The sequence below is a fragment of the Nycticebus coucang genome, chromosome 24 (assembly GCF_027406575.1).
Source record: "Nycticebus coucang isolate mNycCou1 chromosome 24, mNycCou1.pri, whole genome shotgun sequence".
Taxonomy (NCBI): Eukaryota; Metazoa; Chordata; class Mammalia; order Primates; family Lorisidae; genus Nycticebus; species Nycticebus coucang.
In genome coordinates, this window is record NC_069803.1 from 19,114,691 (window position 1) to 19,129,757 (window position 15,067).

Here is a 15,067-nt window from a genome sequence, read left to right on the forward strand (position 1 = left end):
TTTCCCCCTGCCTTATGCCAAGTGAACAAGAAAAAGTCATGACTAAATATCATGGAAAGGAACCCACATAGAAGTAATAACTGCTGATTTCAAAGATTATTGAGGTCATTTAAAAAAAAAAAAAAAGAGACAATCATCAGGGCAACCATCTGTAAAACTTAGTCTAGAAATAAATGTTTTTTACTTTTATTTATTTATTGATTTATTTTTGAGACAGGGTCTCACTTTATCGCCCTTGGTAGAGTGCTGTTGCGTCACAGCTCACAGCAATCTCCAACTCCTGGGCTCAGGCCATGCTCTTGCCTCAGCCTCCCGAGTAGCTGGGACCACAGGCACCCGCCACAATGCCCAGCTATTTTTTTGTTGCAGTTTACCTGGGGCCAGGTTCAAACACGCCACCCTCGGTATATAGCGCCCTACCCACTGAGCCACAGATGCCGCCCTTGAAATACATTTTTAAAAGAAATCACTAGTCAAATTCAATGCCTACTTATACTGGACAAGCTTTAGGGAACCAGATTTCAGGCTGGCAAAGGTCAGACCATCCCACCTAGTCCCTCTTTGCCTACAGGGTGGGATCACTCATTCTCCCCCTCTGGAGGCCACAGGCACCATGGCCCAAACAGCTGCCAGCTAAGGGGCCACTTCTTCCTAGCCCTGCCTTCCTCCAGAAAAAGTCTGGGGCCATTTTTGAGCGTCCCCAAACTCATACCAACATCATGCTCAAAGCTCAAATACAGGCCCAAAGTATGGAGAGGGAAAGGGCCTGAGGCTCTGATGGAAAGCACACTCCTTTCAGTGAGGCCTTTAAAAGCCTCCAGGGTAATATTTAAGCTTCCACAGTGTAGAAACAGAACGCAAGTTTGGAAACCCCAGAAGGCGTTTATTCCCCCTCAAAGAAACAGTTTCACCTATGAGTCGTGTTGGAAATTAATTTGAGAAAAAAGTTCAGCTACATATACAGTGTATCTTCTTTCTGGACATCAAGATAAGACTTGTAGTTTGATTCAGTATCAAACTATATTAATGATTATAAAAAGAAGAATGTGGCAAAATAGTAACACTACAGGGGCGGTGCCTGTGGCTCAAAGGAGTAGGGCGCTGGCCCCATATGCCAGAGGTGGCGGGTTCTAACCCAGCCCCGGCCAAAAACTGCAAAAAAAAAAATAGTAACACTACAGACTGACTGTTGAGAATAAATGGATTGTGGGCCTAGTTTTCATAATCAAAGAACAACAGATCTGAAAGACTTTCAGTCTCTGAGATTTAAAATTTTATGCTCCCATTTCAAAGGATGTTGTTTCTCATAGTCTACACTACCCACAGGGACTCCTCACCAACAAATGCAACCAGGTTTGCAAGAGTCTTTACTCCGCTCGGGAGGCTGAGGCAAGAGAATCGCTTAAGCCCAGGAGTTGGAGGTTGCTGTGAGCTGTGTGAGGCCACGGCACTCTACCGAGGGCCATAAAGTGAGACTCTGCCTCTACAAAAAAGAGTCTTTACTCCAGGACACAGAAGTTCATGTAATGGAATTGAAAAGAAACTAACTCAGAATTTGGAAGGAATTCTTTTAAGTTTTCTACCACAGGCACATATAGTGCTCAAGCTATGATTTACAAGTGTTAAAAGTGCTGTTTTGGGGTGGCACCTGTGGCTCAAAGGGATAGGGCGCCAGTCCCATATGCTGGAGGTGGTGGGTTCAAACCCAGCCCCGGCCAAAAACCACACACAAAAAAATATATAAATAAAAATAAAAAATAAAAAAAGTGCTATTTTGAGGCGGCATCTGTGGCTCAAAGGAGTAGGGCACTGGCCCTATATACTGGAGGTGGTGTGTTCAAACCCAGCCCCGGCCAAAAACTGCAAAAAAAAAAAAGTACAAAAATGCTGTTTTGAGAAAGCTAACAGATTTATCAGCATTAAAGTATAGAACTTCTGTGAGTCAAAACCACTTATAAACACAGTTACAAGGCAAAGACGAAATGGGAAGAAGTATCTGAAATATGAATGGTAAAAGTTTACTATCAATCCATAAAAGGTTCTTATGAATAAATGGAGAAACACTAATATTCCAGGGAAAAAATCTGGCACTACATTCAACTAAAAATGAAAAACAACTAGACTTTTTGGTGTTCAAAATCATTGCAAAGAAAGAAAAGGAAATTTAAACAGAGATAGCACTATTTCACCTATAAAGCTGGCAAGAACAATTTTGCCTTTTATGAGTGATTCTTCCTGTTGACAAGAATATCTGTGGTAATACAAGTAAAATTATGGGGTCAGTGCCCTACCTTCTGAGCCACAGGCGCCACCCTCGAAATAAATTTTTAAAAGAAATCACTAGTCAAACTCGAGCCTACTTATACTGGACAAGCTTTAGGGAATAAAATGCTGGTGGAAGCTTGATTTGGTTAAACATTTTTCATAAAGCAAATGGTCAATTTGTTTCAAGAGCCCTTTGAACAATCAGCTGTACTTCAAGGACTCCATTCTAAGGAATTACACCTCGTACATAAAGTTTTCAAAAGGATGTTTGTTGCAAAAGAATATTTAGTAATAGTAACCAGAAATATAATGAAAAGTTCATCTGTAAGAAAATAGCTAATTGATACGTCTATATAACACAGTATCATGCAGCCACTAAAATAAGATTATTATTTATTTTATTATTATTTTTTTTTTTGCAGGCTTTGGCAGCACATGGGGCCGGCCCCCTACTCCTTTGAGCCACAGGCACCACCCTAAAATAAGATTTTTGAAGACTTAATGACATGGGAAACTGTTCATAGTTGAGTAGGAAAAAAGCCTAGCATGCAATGGCATATTGGTATATATACTGTATTTTGTATAATATACAAATAAATGTATTTTTACAGTTACTATGTAAAGTGTATTTTTACAGTATTTACTATGTAACTGTAAAAATAAATCTATTTGTTACATATATTAACAACTATAAAGAAAATATTGACCATGATTATCTTTGGATGGTGGGATTATCTAACTTTCACTTTTCTGAATCTACCCTTTTTAATACAGCAAGCATATGTTAATTTTGAAATCATAACAGCATTAACAGAACAAGGGTATTAAGTAACAGACTTTATAAATCCTTAAGCCTAATTACTGCAGATTAATTTCCAAAAAATACCGTAAGAAATCTAAAACATCATAATCCTATTATTTAATAATCCCCTTATTTACTCTAAAATGTAACCTTGAATTATTAACATAAAAGATGCAGATCTTCTACCAAGCTGTTTTGTCCACACAAATCTGACTTTAAGAAAATTGAGAAAAACTAATGCAAGTTACATAAATATGTGTATACATTATTTTAAAGTAAATTACACTAAGGGTTTTTTTTTTTTTGTAGAGACATAGTCTCACTTTAAGGCCCTTGGTAGAGTGCCGTGGCATCACACAGCTCACAGCAACCTCCAGCTCCTGGGCTTAAGCGATTCTCTTGCCTCAGCCTCCCGAGCAGCTGGGACTACAGGCGCCCGCCACAGCACCCGGCTATTTTTTTTTTTTTGTTGCAGTTTGGCCGGGGCTGGGTTTGAACCCGCCACGCTCGGCATATGGGGCCGGCGCCCTACTCACTGAGCCACAGGCGCCGCCCAGGGTTTTTTTTTTTAAGTATAGACGAGTAGCTCTAAATTTTTTTCCCCTCTAACTTCCCTATAGAATATAGTCCTTAGGAAAAAATCTGCAGCAGCACTTTCTACACTGTAAAGCTCTCTGCAGTAGGGCACCTCCGTGTGAATTTAAATCATTTTCTGTTCTTATCCTGTCTGGAAAAAGAAGTTTGTCTACAGAACCGCAACTCCACTCATGCAATTCCTCAGGGTCTGCATACACTGTCACCTGCGTGGATAAAGCCGCCTTGAAGAGCTCCCAGGTCCTAGGAAGCGGCGACTCTTTCCATACACTCCACTCTCACCCTCCACCCCCGGCGCTGTGATTTAGTCTGACAACCACTGAATTCCCATCACCTGGCAAAACTTGAAAGCTTTCACCTCCCCTCCCCCCAGTTTCGCCTAAGACTCCGGTTTCATTCAAAGAAAACAAACAAAAACATCACTGGACTTCCTTTCTTAGGACACTAACTACTTAAATAGTATTTCACAGAGCAACTTGAACTACGCAGGCTCCATGAACATTTAACCTGCTCGGTCCTGCTCGCTAGGAAATTACGCCAAATCAACAAATAGTGGAAAAGAACTTGTCTTGCAAAGAAGAGGACAAAGATTACTCTAAGTAAACACCTAAGTCCGCCGATTATTACAAAGGAATCAATGAGGTGACCTTAGTGGATTTTTCTGGCGAACTTGAAAAGTACAAGCGAGCCCCGGCACGTAGTGGCCCCGGCGAGAGGGTCCGGAACCGCAGCAACCGCATTGTTTCCACTTTCTCAGCCCTGATCGCTCTGGGCTCAGAACCGCCCCGAGCAAACCCCCCAGGGAGAAGGCTGGGACAGGCGCGGACCCCGAGGGTCAGGTGCGGGGCGCGGCAGGACTGGGTCCCCAGTAAATCCCGCGGTCACGTTCAAGGTGACAGCCAGGAGAGCCGCAGCGTCCCTTCCGCAGGAGCCCCGCGACCCACGTGAGAGCCGCCTCCGGACTACCCGCCCCTCACCCCGAGAGCGAGTCCAGTCGGCTGACCGCCGCGCTCCCCGCGTCCTCCTCCACCCTCGCCCCGGGGCAGCGGGAATCCACTCAGCCCCGCACTTACCGCCGCGCTCCGAGCCAGCCCCAGCCCTCCCAGCTGCCGGGGCGCAGCGCTCGGACCCTCGGCCGGGGCGCGCCTGGACCGCCCGGGAGGCCCGCGGGGCAGCGTCCGCACTGGGGGCGCCTCGCCCCACCCCGACCCCGACCGCCGCGGCCGCTGCCAGGCGGGAACCCCGAGACCCGGCGCCCCGGCCTCCCCGCCTCCGGGAACGCCAGGGGGTGGAGCGAGGCGGGGAGTTCGGGAAACTTGTAAATAGAAAGCTGCACGGCCCCGGCCACCCCCGCCGCACCGCGGCGGCCCCTGCGAGCCGGAGACCCAGGCCCGGCGGCGGGCACCAGGGCTCAGCCCCCGAAACGTGAAAGACGCGCGAGGCGGTTCCTCGGGGCAACTCCCCGCTGTCCGCTCCCCGGCTCCTCTCGCGCTCCCGCGTCCCGGTCCCGCAGCCCCGCGCGCTCCCAGGCTAAGAGCGGACGCGCCCCAGCCGGGCGCCCCCACCCACCCCGGCCCTGCACCTGTTGCCACGTGCGTCGCGGGTCCCCAGGCTGCGGCCGCAGCACCTGGCCCAGCAGCGCGTCCCCGAGCCACGCTCGTCCCCGCGGGCGACCGTGCTTCCGCGGAGCCTCGTGCTGGCGCCCCTGGCCGGGCTGTCCTGACGATCCCCTCCCCCACCCCGCCCTCTCGCCACCTGCGGGCTCTGTCCAGCCCTCGGGCCTGCCTCGGGCGGTGGGGCTGTTGCGGCGACCGTGCAGAGTTATCAGGGCAGAGGCTTACAAGGAGCCTGCAAGGATTGCCTCTTACAGGGTCGGTCTTCCAATCTGTATTATCTTCAAGCTTCCAAAAAGTTGACCAGCAAGCATCTATTTAAGGTTAAAGAAATGAGCGCTCCAGCTGTTACAGCTTCAGGTAAAAAGTTGAAAGGGAATAGGACGCCAGAGAAAGAGAAAAGGCCCAACCCACTTTTCTCTAAACACAAACTATTCCTTGCTCTTTGCTGAACGGCAAATTTCACCCACAGCCGTCTTTTAGGCCCAAAAAATATTTTCTTCTATACGCCACGTGTTTTAATACAAAGCTTTTCCAAAAATGATACGGTGTCTGTGAGGCTGTAACGTTACAAGACAACCTAAGAAGAAAATTATAAAATTTTCTTTTTTCTTTCTTTTTTTTTTTTTTTTTTTTGAGACAGAGCCTCAAGCTGTTACCCTAGGTAGAGTGCTGTGGCATCACAGCTCTCAGCAACCTCCAACTCCTGGGCTCAAGCGAGTCTCCTGCCTCCGCCTCCCAAGTAGCTGAGACCACACGTGCCTGCCACCACGCCCGGCTATTTTTTGGTTGCAGCCGTCACTGTTGTTTCTCGGGCCTGTGCTGGATTCGAACCCGCCAGCTCAGGAGTATGTGGCTGACGCCTTCTTTTTAATTACCTGATTTGGGTTTACTAAAAGCCTTATAAGAAAAGAAGCTTTTCCTGAGGATAAATTTTAGGATGTGGTATTTCATAGTCTTCTATACGCTGAATATTGGATTATGGACAGATGTATAGTTTTTTTTGTTTGTTTTTGTAGCTTGACTAGGCCGGGTTCGAACTGGCCACCCTTGGTATGTGGGACCGGTGCCCTACGAGCCACAGGCACCACCCCACCGTTTATAGTTTTAAGACCTTTTCACATGCACAGTGATCCCTTATTTCCTCACAAGACCCGGGAGTACCTAGGTCAGATTTTCTCCATTATTCAAGTGAGAAAATTGAAGCTCAGGGAGGTCAAGTGACTTAGGCAAGGTTTACACAGCTTGTGAGGGGCAAGTATAAACCCTTAATGCCTAACTCCTTTCTTTTTTAAAATTCCATTACATAATGACACCTCTCATTTGCTTTTGAAATCTCCATTGTAAAGACAGACATGTAACCAATATGATTCTATGACTTTAGGAAAGGAAGGTGATTAAACAGGGCATTAAACACCGTTGGATGATTCTCCCTTATGCAAAAGCACACACCAAAACAAAACAAAAAGTCACTGACATTATTTCTGCAAGTCCCAAACGATTATGCTAATTGGCAACATGCCTCCTCCCTAAGCAGAATGTTCCTTGTGTTAAACTTGCGTGACCCAAATGATTTGGCCCAACCCCCGGCCCCTACGGTTCTATTGTGTGGCTTAGTTATATCTATAAATATAGAACCTGTTTTACTTCATTTTTCTATCAGATAGATTGAGGGAAAAAAAAACCTACCCTCTGCTAAGTAATTAGAGCTACTTGTGTGGGCACTGGGAAATCTGAAACTTAGTTTCTAATTGCATTCCCATAAAAACAGAAGTTGTCTTCTAAGGACATCATCAGGAGCTCCATCAAGGCAAATATTCGAGAACTGAAGCTATTGGCTTTTCTTTTCATCCTGGTTCTGGGCATGTTGTCAGGCTCTTGATCTACAGACTCCAGGAACAATATCAAGGATCAGATATTAACTCCACATCATTTGATGGCCCTTTGTTCTAAAAAAAAAAAAAAAGTGAACATAATTTTTCTTTCTATGAGAAAAATGAATATTAAATCTACATTGAGAAACCATCTTTTCATGTATCGGACTGTTAAAAATTAGAAAGTTTGGGGGCAGCGCCTGTGGCTAAAGGGAGTGGGGCGCCAGCCCCATATGCCAGAGGTGGTGGATTCAAACCCAGCCCTGGCCAAAAACTGCAAAAAAAAAAAAAAGAAAAAAAAAAATTAGAAAGTTTGATAGCCATTGTGTGTTGGTAAAAGTGTGGACAAGTAGTTACCAGGACAGTAAGTTATAATGACCTCCACAGAGGGCAATTCACAATACCCACAACATTCCAAATGTGCATATGTTGTGAGCCAGTAAGTCTGTACATAAGAGTTATCTCACAAAGTACATGAGAAATGGCACGTACATAACATCTTGGGTTTTTTTAGCATTGTTCATAACAAAGATTAAAAAAAAGTATGAATGTTCATTAGTAAAGCACTAGTCATAATACAGTCATGTAATAAAACCCAGTGAAGGCTTTAAAAAAGAACAAGAAAACTTTTTGTACCATTATGAAATGGTCTCCTTATTTGCAAATTTTTTAATGCAAAATTCTCTAAAAGTATGCTACTATTTCTTCTAAATAACAGGAAATTATATACACTTGAATGTATGCATCTGTTTGTATAAGAATAAAATATCTGAAAAGATATACCGAAACTGTTGATATTAGTTGCATCTTGAGAAAGTTGTATAGCTTAAGAAAAGGGATTGAAGAAAAACTTGTCACTATGTTTAACTGTGTACTTTCATGGATTTTTTTTTCCTTGTAGAGACAGAGTCTCACTTTATTGCCCTCTGTAGAGTGCTGTAGCATCACAGCTCACAGCAACCTCCAACTCCTAGGCTTAGGCGATTCTTGTGCCTCAGCCTTCTGAGCAGCTGGGACTACAGGCACTCACCACAACACCCGGCTATTTTTTGGTTGCAGTTCGGCTGGGGCTGGGTTTGAACCCACCGCCCTTGGTATATGGGGTCGGCACCCTACCCACTGAGCCACAGGTGCCGCCCACTTTTTTGGATTTTATACCACATAAATAACAGTACCCATTCTTATATTTTAAAATTTTTGATGACTCGAAGTTTTGCCAATAGGATTGACTAATTTTCTCTGCCAACTAATTTCACTTATAGATAAAAGATCAGCCTTCTCATGCATTAATAGGGGTAGGGATGCTTTCAATCCTATTTCTTTTCTAGCTCATTTTAAAAACAAGAGTTTAGTACAAAAACCTCTAAGAGACATGTGTAGTGAAAACGATGAGTTAGCAAATTCCTTAGAATTTTATTAGTCCTGACATCTCCCTAGGGGAGAGCTTCCAGCTAACTTTCCCAAAGTCATATTCAATCAGAAATGAAAGAGAATTCTAGGCCTAATTCCCAAGATGAATACTCTTATACATTGATTTGAGTAGGAAGGAAGGAATTCCAAGGGAATTCCATGGAATCATATTACTTTGTTCCCAATCCAGGTCCCTCTTCTTATTTGTTATATGTGTTTACTTAGACCACCACTATATTGAACAGGGATTTGAACAACTCTAAAAGACAGGGATAGGAAATTAAAAAAAATGAATGCTTAGAAGTATAAATATCTTGGCTTGGCGCCTGTAGCTCAGCGGCTAGGGTGCCATCCACATACACCAGAGCTAGTGGGTTTGAATCCAGCCCAGGCCTGCCAAACAACAATGGCAACTACAACAAAAAAATAGCCGGCCTATTTTCCTTGTTGTGGCAGGCGCCTGTAGTCCCAGCTGCTTGGGAGGCTGAGGCAAGAGAATCGCTTAAATCCAAGAGTTTGAGGTTGCTGTGAGCTGTGATACAACAGCACTCTACAGAAGGCAACATAGACTCTGTCTCATAAAAGAAGAAAACAAAAGTATAAATATCTTTAGCATAAAATAGAATCCCAGGCCACACCTGTGGCTCAGTGAGTAGGGTGCCGGCCCCATATACCGAGGGTGGTGGGTTCAAACCCAGCCCCGGCCAAACTGCAACAAAAAAATGGCCAGGCGTTGTGGCAGGCACCTGTAGTCCCAGCTACTCGGGAGGCTAAGGCAAGAGAATCGCCTAAACCCAGGAGTTGGAGGTTGCTGTGAGCTGTGATGCCACGGCACTCTACTCAGGGTGATAAAATGAGACTCTGTCTCAAAAAAAAAAAAATAAAATAAAATAGAATCCCAAGAAAAGCATACAGGCAAGAGTAAACATATTGTTGGGCAACAAATTAAAACTCTGACCTTCCTGGTAGCCAAGTGCCCCAACCAGTTATATAATTGCCATTTTTAAAAGGGGCTGGTAATTCCTTAAAGGAAGCAAAATTTTTCCTACCACTGAATTCTAAGAGAATTTTTTTACTCATTAAAATCAAGACTGTTGAATGGAAAACAACATTATACTTATAAAATAATGGAAGGAATTTTGTGTGGTTATTTTCTATAGTGGCCTTGAATGAAACCAAAATTATTATTATAAAATTCAAGTTGAGGAAGATATTCACCCAGTCAGGGACTCTAGCCTAATGTCATCCAGTCAAGGATTAGCTATGCAAAGAGGTGTGTGTTGATGGTTCCTTCTTCAAATACACTTCAGAAAGTCAAATATGGTCATGGTACAATCCTAACTTCTTCACAAATTCCTTGCCTCAGAGGTAGTAAACACAGTTGGATTATACAACATTCCAGAAATTTTCTAGCCAGTCAGCCGTTAGATAGCTGCTAAAGAATTGTTAGAAGTTGGGGTAGTCTCTGACATAGTCTCAGAATGATGGAATTTTGTGATACTGTTGATGACATTTTTGCTATGTTTGTGAACAGAAAATGTATATTACAAACAGACACAGGACTTACAATTCTTGCATTCCAAGCAAGTGAGACATGCATAGTCAAATACACAAACTGATGGTGGTACAGTGAATGCTACTGGATTTATTTACAAATAACACTCCTGGAGAGAAGGGGGGGTCACCCATGTGTGACACACCTTTTGGGGGTGGGACACAATTATAAGAAGGATTTTACCTAACAAATGCAATCAATGTAACCTGGTTCCTTGTACCCTCAATGAATCCTCAACAACAACAACAAAACCAAAACAGGAGGGCAGTGCCTGTGGCTCAAAGGGGTAGGGCGCCGGCCCCACATGCTGGTGGTGGTGGGTTCAAACCCAGCCCCGGCCAAAAAACAACAACAACAACAAAAATAGGCGGCGGCACCCGTAGCTCAGTGGGTAAGGGCGCCGGCCACATACACCAAGACTGGCGGGGTTAAACCCAGGCAGGTCCTGCTAAAACAACAATGACAACTGCAACCATAGAAAGTAGCCCAGCGTTATGGCTGGTTCCTGTTAAGTTCCAGCTACTTGGGAGGCTGAAGTAAGAGAATCACTTAAGCCCAAGGGTATGAGGTTGCTGTGAGCTGTGATGCTACAGCACTCTACCCAACATGATAGCTTGAGACTCTGTCTCAAAAAACAAAACAAAACAAAATCAAAAACTCTCCTGCTCCTGATTTCCTGTTCTTCTTAGTGGGCTCAGAGAATCAGCTGAACTCTTTTTTTACTGTTCCAAAAGAGTAACTATGAGATTAGGGATATTCTTAGGCAAATATCTGCAGATATGTAAGTGAAAATATCAAGAAAAGAGTTTTTGGTTGCAAGTTCAAAGCAGTAGCAATAATAAGGAATTTATAGCCCCTCTTAACAAAATAACTAGAGAAAATCTGAGAAACTTTTTCATCTCCCCAGACCACGAAAGGCCTCTTCAACAGTCCTTCTATTCCAATTATAGCCTACGTAGAAGGAACTGTTCTTATAGCATGATGCCAAAATTATTTTAGCTCACACACAAGTTGTCCTATAATTCTGCTGCGGACTTCCTCATATTAGGAAGAAATTAAGAAAAATAGAGTACCATGAATTTGTTATTGCAACCACTTTGAAAATGTTTACTTTGAGTAGCTTAAACTGTCATGACTAAAGAAAACTACTGGTCTGTGTAATCCACTCTTGACAGTGAATCATAACTGTGTGACACTGAACTAGGCTTTGCTCCAATCAGATTGAGTCTTTCCTTAAAAAGAGGATGCATTTTCAATTTCAAAGTAGTTATTGCTTCATGACAAATATTAATAAGTCTGTGGCTTTGAGGTCTGATATCTTTGAGACTACTACAGTCGACTTAGACTTTTTAAATTTGCTTTTGCTTATTATTATTATTATTATAGTTGAGACAGTCTCATTCTGTCACCCTGAGTAGAGTGCCACGGCATCATAGCTCACAGCAACTTCAAATTCGTGGACTCAAGAATTCCTTTTGCCCCAGCCTCTTTAGTAGCTGGGACTGCAGGAGCCAACCACAACACTCCATTCATTTTCGTTTTTTATTTTCAAGTAGATACAGGGTTTCACTCTTGCTCAGGTTGATCTCAAGCCCAAGCAATCCATCTGCCTCGGCCTCCCAGAATGCTAGGATTACAGGTATGAGCCACCATGGGCAGCTGAAATTTCTGGTCTTGATTCATGTAGTTCCTGATTCGTGATGGACTCTGCAGTCTCCCCCACTAACCCCTTGTAAGTGCTATGCAGTCAAGCGGGCCAAAGTGCTGTATGTTCTAACAAGTGTCTACAAATCATGATAACGTAGGAAGAGAGCTGTAAACTAAATAAACAGCAGCAATTAGCCTTCGTGTGTTATGTCAGCATTCCTCAAAATATAATCCTTTTTCTAAACCAGGGCTGGCAATAAGCAATAAGCATTCCTCAAAATGTAATCCGTTGTCTAAACCAGCGCTGGCAATTCAGGAAAGAAGCACTGAAAATACCATTCTCCTTGTTTTCTCCATTCAGCGAGTCTGGATGGACCACGCGTAAATCACATTGCAGCATACCAACGTTGTAAATAAGATAATCTTCCTTAGGGGCGTCTAGAACACTGAGAACGCCAATTGTTAATCCAGGATGGTCATTTGATACCACCAAAAATTGATCTATTTTGCGAAGTATATGTCTGATCTCTTCTTCAGTATCTAAAATGATGGTTAATCCCCACTAATGATCTCCAAATCTTAAATAGTAGAATAAAACCCCCAAATATAATTTTTGCTCCAAAATGCAGATGCAAGTTGAAGTTAGAAGATTTAGTTTTGACACCTAGATATGTTTTAGTGGATTTGACCCTTCTGGATCTTAGTTTCTCTTTTAGGGATTTAGCTCTTTAGATTTCGTGGGGACACGTGTTGTGAGAATAAAAGGCAAGGTATTATTATTATGATTGTGTTTATTAGTTGTGCAGTATCGTATGGTTGGAGTTACTGAGATTGTTCATTTCCTTTCCCATTGGTCTACAAGATAGAGGCTATGGAATAAACATTCCCTCCCGCCTGTTAGACCCAGGGCTGCCATCTCTTCCTATTGCTTTCATGCCATGACTCAAGCCAGTAAACCAGCAATCTCTGAATCTTCTGGCTGATACTTTCCTATCTATAAAAAGAAGTGAGTGACTTGGCGCCCGTAGCTCGGTGGTTAGGGCGCCAGCTACATGCACCGGGGCTGGTGGGTTCGAACCTGGCCTGGGCCTGCTAAACAACAATGATGACAACAGCAACAAATAGCTGGGCGCTGTGACTGGCACCTGTCATCCCAGCTACTTGGGAGGCTGAGGCAAGAGGATTACTTAAGCCCAAGAGTTTGAGGTTGCTGTGAGCTGTGACACCACAGCACTCTACCAAGGGCAACATAGTGAGACTCTGTCTCAAAAAAAAAAATGGAGTATGCATGCCCAATATTTTATTTTTCATTAATTCAATCATATATAGCACTAAACTACTGCACACAGTAAAGTATACCATGATAGAAAAGAATGACATTTTTTTTCTTTTTTTTAGAGACAGAGTCTTACTTTGTTGCTCTTGATAGAGTGCTGTAGCGTCACAGCTCACAGCAACCTCCAACTCCTGGGCTTTGGCAAGTCTCTTGCCTCAGCCTCCCGAGTAGCTGGCACTACAGGCACCCACCACAACGCCCAGGTATTTTTTTGTTGCAGCTGTCATTGTTGATTTTAGATGGCCTGACCAGGTTCAAACCTGCTAGCCTCAGTATATGTGGCCGGTGCCCTACCCACTGAGCTACGGGTGCCTCCCTGCACAGTGATATTTTAATGAAACCTGGAGGAAATTAAAATACCTAAGAATAAATTTAACTTGAAACATTGCTTTTTAAAACATGATTCAGTTCTGGGTGGCTCCTGTGGCTCAAAGGGGTAGGGCGCCAGCCCCATATGCCAGAGGTGGCAGGTTCATACCCAGCCCCGGCCAAACACTGCAAAAAAAAAAAAAAGAAGTTAAAAAATGATTCGGTTCTAATAAAAATGCTCTCTTTTAGAGAGACTAAAGACATCAGTTTAAACAATTTAATATGTAGATTTATTGCAGTAACAAATTCCAGTAAGAACTAGTGGTAAAAAATAAATGGATGGCAATATTAAAAAAAAAAAATTTTTTTTTTGTTTTGCAGTTTTTGGCCGGGGCCAGGCTTGAACCCACCACCTCTGCTATATGGGGCCGGCACCCTACTCCTTTGAGCCACAGGCGCCTCCCCAATTAAAAATTTTTAAATTCTTTTATTTAATCATAGCTGTGTACATTGTTGCATTTATGGGTTTCCGTGTACCGATTTAGTATACAATGTGAAATGCTTACATTGAATTAAGTAACACATCCATGACAATTATACTCTTTTCTTCATAGTTTTAAAATGGAATATAATCTTCTTAGTAAAGTATCTCAAGAATGAAAAAAAAAACCTTTATTGCACTCATGTACACAGCTATGACTTAACAATAAAAATAAAAAAATAAAAAAAGAATGAAAAAAAATCCAGTGTACTCAATACTACTATGAAATCAATATGGGCGGCGCCTGTGGCTCAAGGAGTAGGGCGCCGGTCCCATATGCCGGAGGTGGCGGGTTCAAACCCAGCCCCGGCCAAAAAATCACAAAAAAAAAAAAAAAAAAGAAATCAATATGTAATCACCTACACATTCATATGAGTGGTAAAACATGACTATAGTCCAGAAAATAGAAGAGAAGAGGAGAGGGAAGGGGAGGGAGGTGATGGGAGGAGGGAGGTATTTGGGGGACTTCACCTAATGGGCATGATGCAATGGTACATTTTAAAACATTTTCTTTTTTTTTTGTGGTTTTTGGCCGGGGCTGGGTTTGAACCCGCCACCTCCGGCATATGGGACCAGCGCCCTACTCCTTGAGCCATAGGCACCGCCCCAAAACATTTTCATATGTAGTAAATGTATGGATTCAGCAGATTTGGAAAATCGAACACAGTGCAACAATGATTAAAATGATACAGTCTTGGGTTGTCACAGTTTAAAATAAGAACCTATCCTATAACAGAGACAGAACAGACACAGGGCAAGAGATAACCATTAAATTGCCTTCCAAATAGTTGGCTAATAGGTTGGGAAAAAATCAAGTTAGCCACATAGATATGTGAGACCAAACAGTATAATCAATTCCAGCTGTGTCAAAAAGTAACTGCATTTTTTCAAAAACTGAGGAGCAGTTTATTTATCCCACATGTGAAAAGAACATGCACATCTTTTTCTAATCACTGAAGAAAATGGGTGCTGTTATCAGAAGCAAAAGGAATTAATTGAATGTGCTGTAGAACCTCTTTAAGTTAACCAACCAAGGGACAGTAACAGACTGGTCAACATATGGAGGTGGCCAACATAAGGAGCTAGGCCTAGTGTACTGATACGTACATGCGGGGCATGTC

At 43.1% G+C, this 15,067-nt stretch overlaps 1 protein-coding gene across 6 annotated transcripts in view; it reads right to left on the minus strand.

The window, feature by feature from the left end:
* MTUS1 (microtubule associated scaffold protein 1) overlaps nucleotides 1–5,377 on the minus strand; it is a 161,780-nt gene extending 156,403 nt beyond the window's left edge. For 3 of the 6 annotated variants that reach the window (XM_053578262.1, XM_053578260.1, XM_053578264.1), the window contains exon 1: nucleotides 4,735–4,958. The gene's annotated coding sequence lies outside the window, so the exon portion shown is untranslated. Of the gene's footprint in view, nucleotides 1–4,734; nucleotides 4,960–5,243 lie in introns of those variants that run through there. The other 3 variants (XM_053578263.1, XM_053578266.1, XM_053578265.1) reach the window with 3 other exon arrangements.
* Nucleotides 5,378–15,067: the final 9,690 nt, after the last annotated feature.